General features: G+C 33.0%; 1 protein-coding gene across 1 annotated transcript in view; it reads left to right on the top strand.

Moving 5' to 3' along the window:
* The first annotated feature begins 1,172 nt into the window (after window positions 1-1,172).
* LOC134664291 (acid sphingomyelinase-like phosphodiesterase 3a) overlaps window positions 1,173-6,000 on the top strand; it is a 107,944-nt gene continuing 103,116 nt past the window's right edge. Inside the window, exon 1 of the mRNA XM_063520850.1 lies at window positions 1,173-1,336. The gene's annotated coding sequence lies outside the window, so the exon portion shown is untranslated. The remainder of the gene's footprint in view (window positions 1,337-6,000) is intronic.

The following is a 6,000-nucleotide window of genomic DNA, read 5'->3' as shown; positions in this document are numbered from 1 at the left end:
TGTTTCACTACAAACAATGTTTTGCTGCTACGCCGGCTCGTAGCTACGTGACGCTGTAGCACTTGCTACGACAAGCGTAGCATATCTTTATCGTAACTCTGATATATTATTTTAAAATATTTCGTATCATATTGTAATGATATATGTTTATATTATAACACTGAATAAACAATTACTTTACAAATATTTATATAAGCTTCAATATATAAATAAATGTTGTATCGAGCAGAAAGTGTGCGAATGATGCTCTGCTATAATAAGCTTATCAGTGGTCGTGAGTTCAAGACCCAAGTCAGTGAATTTTTCCACTTTTAATTTGATTCTATACTTCAATATCAAATTTATAAAAGAAAAACAACACACGTTATAATTATTCAGGTCAAATGCTAACCATATTGGTAACAAATATTCGCTAATCCCACTCTAATTCATTAAGCTTTTAAATGGAAATCACTTTAATATTAACATCAATAAATTGCTCTGATAATTAGCTTAACATAATGTATATTATTATATATTTAATACTTACGTACATTTCATAAGTGCTTGTTGCTAGGCCTACATGAATAAAGTACATATATTTGAATTTTAAAAACTTTGCCCTCCATATTTAATAATGCCATTCAATAAAATGTTATATCGTATTTGTTACGTTTACAGTTGTTAATCAATATTTAATTCTACTTTTGAGGTACGGAGCACTAAAAAGATCCCTAATTATGTTTACCACCAGCTATAATTTTAATCAAAAGATATTTGCCAATAAGCATTTTACACAATCACTCTCACAAAACCTAATTGATATCGCCTCACTATAAACAACCTACCGCTTACACCTGCCAGCATTCACCGACAAGCCATTCTTAAAACAAAGTTCTTAAAAAATAATGTCGAAGTACATTTGCAATCAGCCATAATAATTAAACCATTTTAATCAAAAGGTATTTTACAATAGGCATTTTACACATCACAATACGTTATTAATATCGTCCCTATAAACAACCTAACGCTCCCACCTGCCTGCATTCACCCATAAGCCTTTTTTCAAACAACGCTAATCAATTTAAAAAAAATCATGTCTAAGTAAGTAGGTACATTTGCAACCAGTAATCAAACCATCTTAATCAAAAGGTATTTTACAATAGGCATTTTACACATCACAATACGTAATTAATATCGTCCCTATAGACAACCTAACGCTCCCACCTGCCAGCATTCGCCCGCAGGCCGCCTTGCGGTGTGGACGCGTCGCAGCGCGCGCGAGTGTTCCGATCGTGAACGGTGTTTGTTTTATGGTGTACAAGATTTCACTTTACGCAGATGGAATACGTAATTCGTGAGTTCCTTTTGCCTTTAATTTTGTTTTTTGATTAAGGCTTTAAGGTGATGATTGGATGGAATACAAATGTGGTTGCGCGAAGTGGATTCTGTTTTGTGTGGGGTTGTGTTTTTGAAATATTAATGGGGTTTCATGTAAACCCATTACATTCATATAAAACAAGGTATAAGGCAGTAAATTATCAAATGCTTTGAAATGTAAAATAATGTTTTTTTATGCGGCAAGCCTAAAATTATAATTTATCTTAGTCAAAACGATTTGATATGTTTGTTGTGAATGTATTTTAAAGTATAAATAAAACACACATTTTAAAGAGAAAAAAATTAAAATTGATAACTAAATTAAAATGATTTTATCAAAATTAGGTATCAACATGTCTTCAAACGTCTTGAAAAGTAAATCAAACAAAATAGTGAAATAAATTTTACAGCTTTTGTTAGGAGCTATCATAAATTGTACGTTTTTCTTAGAAATTGAACAATAGGTACTATGAACAAAATAGAAGCCTGTTGAATGATAAAATTCATCTTAACGCTCAGACAACAATAGCCCTGATGTCCATTATAAAATTGTAGATGTCTTTTAACAAAATACACCTAGCTACCACTTCATATGCTGATTTATTTATTTATTTCAACTTTATTGCACAAAACGTAATAATAATGTACAAATGGCGGACTTAATGCCTAATGGCTGATTGTGTATTTACTGTTTTTTATTTCTCCTTAACTAAGCCCAACAGCCGTATTCTAACTTCAAGATATTCACAAGAGACGACACGTACTATATAGATTATTCTAGATACATTATAGTTTAGATATCAACTAGTTCTCTTTTGCAGCGCAATTCGGGCAACCAATGTCACTTTTACGTTAGATAGTGTAAGATATCTATTAGATGTGAATTGGATATCTAAGTCATATCCTGTGGAAATCGTTCAAGAGTATTTCCAGAATCGCGCAAATGTCAAATTTGACAGGTTAGATCTTAAACATATCGTTATCGTATCTTGGTGATGTCTAAAAGATATCTAATAGATATCTATTTCAAAATCCGAATCGGGCCCAAAGTTTCTCCTACGTTATTTTATACCATTTTCTTCTACGAATTGTTCCGTAGCCATTGTTTTCTTGAAAATACGTTTTAACTTTTTAGCACTGGACCGGTGCAGATTGTCCGTTGTGACGGAAATTATATTCACTTTTTAATAACATTTGTTATATTTGAGAATTTTATCGATAAACAATAAACATAGTAAATGGTTCATTATAATGTAGTTTACTTAATTAATATTAATAATATTACCTACTTCATTAAATTGTTAGCAAAAGCACAGAATAAATAATAGTTAGTACTAAGTACAGAAGACTCACCTTTGAGACTCACTCTCTAACAAAACGCGTCTGTTACGATCAGCACAGATATGGCCGCTAGGTGGCGACAGCGCCACGCGCGGCTTATGGCTTTCCCCAAAATTGGGGCCGAACGGGTGTACTTTTAGCTACCTGTAGCAGAGCGACGAAATCACGGAGTGAGACACGCCTGGCAAAAGTGAGACAGCAGTTACAGGAAAAAAAGAGGATTTAAATATCACATCTAATTATTATTATTAATTTTATAGTCTAACAAAGTATGATTAACGTATTTATTTAAACGGTCATTAAGCATTATAAGTAGTGGCCAATTGTTTTTGATTTGTATGTATGAATTTCGCCTAATATTAATAAAATAATAATAATAATTTCAGCTTATATACGTCCCACTGCTGGGCACAGGCCTCCTCTCATGCGCGAGAGGGTTTATTGGGCTATAGTCCCCACGCTAGCCTAGTGCGGATTGGACTAATATTAATTTTCTGTTATTCATTATTTTTAGTGAAAATGGAGTTTATAGTGTGATAAGGGATAGATAGGGATATCTACCTATCTCAAGCGTATCACAATGGAATACCTAATTATTGTTAACAATAGGCACCTTTATCATTTTGTTGACATTATCAATATCAGATGAATATTCAAGCTCATTCACACATGATTGAAACATCCACAATACAAACTGCTACTTAGTTTCCATGACTTAATTACTAAATGCTCTAAGTTGGTTGTTTTAAATACACTTTTACTCCCGACACAATTTTAGCGCAAAATTATTACAACATCAAAATGCACCTAATATTAAACCTGAATTCAAATTCTTCAAAACGCTCAAACATTGTTGAGGTCTGAAACTTCAAAGAGGTAACCACTATCCCTCGTAAGCGGGCGGAAAGTTCTTTTTGTTGCCAAGTGAAAAGTAAAGTAAAGTGGACGTAACTTTGTCAGTTTGAAGGTTGGCCACTGAACTAATGGTGCGCGTAGTACTTTATTGCGCTTTTCTCACGGGATTTCGTCGTGTTTTTTCAGGCGAATTGAAGTGGGAAAAGTTCTGTTTTGCGGCTTAGTTTTGGTTCATATGTTTTTAGTTATATAATAGTACATTACTACAGAGGCCGGGACGAAAGGGGTTGCCGGCTGAAGACATATAGACGGCCGAGCGAAGCGAGGCCGGATAGGTCTGAGCGCGGGCAACCCCATTTCCCGCCGAGGTATGTATAGTGCTTTTCTCAAACATGCAATGAAATAAATAAAATAAAAAATCCACGAAACCCAAGTTTTATTTATAGAAAAAACTAAAAGTAAACTACACCCAAAGTATAACCAACACGTACCTATATCATTATCACGCGTATGTTTTACACGAGTCGTGTATTTTTACTACCCGTATATTTTCATGTATCTTTGATTTTTTCGCCTTGTATCCGTCTGACTGTCGTTTTCGTCACATAAGTTTACATAGTCTTTCATATTGATATCATGTTTCACATACATCGTTGCTTTATGCATGGAGTAAATAAGTATAATTTCCACAGTGTTGACGAATTTGTAGTTACATTCATTTAAAATATGCCACAAAACTGTTTCTAATAAACTGTAAGCCATTTTTCTTAGTTTCTCAAATAATAAAATTGCCATAAGCAACCATATACATACTTCGTCTTTGACTTGGCGGCATAGGCAGCAAGTTATTTAAAATTAATTCTGCTTACGCTGCCAATTCCAACACCTACGATTACAATTAATATTCATTTCATTATTTCGTCGGAACTCATATTAAAGTCAAAAAATCAACAACGCACCATAAATCCAATAAAACAGAATGAATATTTTTCAACTTTACCTCCATATCAATTTAAAAAATATAACTACGCGTGTTTGAGTAGACCGTTTTACCGCTAACGTTTAGATGAAATATTTTAAATGTTTTTATTTGTGTAGTTAAATTCATAATTTAAAATTATAAAATTATAGAATGTATTATTTATTAAGTTTATGTTGATTTTATACAAATAAAACTGCAAATTATAGCAAACATTGTTTTTTGTTTTTTTTTTATAGGCGTAGTGGCAGAGTGTCATTGCGAACCATAAAGCAAATACTGCCTCTAGTTTTTTTTAATGGATGAATGCCACGATGCTGTGTCAGAAATATCTGTGAAATGAAAATTAAAAAAGAGGACTTTGCCGGCCTAGGCCTGCAAGATGTGTATGAAATTCCATTAACGACCTTTTGTCCTAGCCGCACCTGAAACGTCATACTTCGCAGCCTATTATAAGGAACATAACATCAATATTTCATTGCATGTTTGAGAAAATATTATTTTTTGAAGCCACGCAAACATTACACATACAAGAGTATCTCCAGAAATGCGCAAATGACAAATTTGACAGGTTAGATCTTAAACATATCGTTATCGTATATCTTGGTGATGTCTAAAAGATATCTAATAGATGTCTATTTCAAAATCCGAATCGGGCCGTGTATCAAAAATACCTACCTATTATTAGTATACATATAGTTAGTACTATATGTACAAAAAAAAACATAAGTTTCTTAGAAAGAAAAAATGTTTAACCATTATTTGATTGATACTACAAAGAAAAGATGAATAAAAATGTTATACATCAATTATTTCTACATTTCGTGTTCAAACGTATCTGTCGTCTGTCTAATTATTGTTCTACATTAACTTACCTATATTACCTTTTTTCCTTCTTCTGACCTCAGAAATGCGTGGATAAAATTATTCGGTTTCCTCATGTTACACCGTGTAGAGTGGCATTCTTTTTGTTAAGTTATTAGAAAATTGTAGGTAGTTTTGACGCGTAGTCTGATTCATTACTGACTGACTGTGAATTAACATTGTTGACTGTTCTGTAAAAAAAAACCTCTGAACATTATTTTGCAACTATCCTGAAATATCAGGAACTGGCCAAAACAAATACCTATGCACGGTAAATACTCCGTCTTCAAAAATATTATAACGTAAATGACCACCTTATCTTGAAATGGTATATTTCAAAATACTTCGCGCCTTTTATAAAGGCAATTTCCAAGGCACTTAGTACACAATATATGTTTATTTTCACTTACATTTCCCTCCTTTTCTTCGTTAGGAGTGATTTTTTGCTAGACAGCGAGCAAATAAGTATGTGTAAAATATGTCACGGGGCTTATGGCGGCACCTCTGGAAAAGGGAGCGTTATTCCCTTGGTTTACTTAGCACAGGGGAATCTAAAAATCAGCGGGTGGAATAAATGAAACATTGGAATACATATTGAGAGA

This window comes from Cydia fagiglandana, chromosome 5 (assembly GCF_963556715.1).
Source record: "Cydia fagiglandana chromosome 5, ilCydFagi1.1, whole genome shotgun sequence".
NCBI classification, from domain to species: Eukaryota; Metazoa; Arthropoda; class Insecta; order Lepidoptera; family Tortricidae; genus Cydia; species Cydia fagiglandana.
This window is presented reverse-complemented; position numbering and strand designations above follow the sequence as displayed.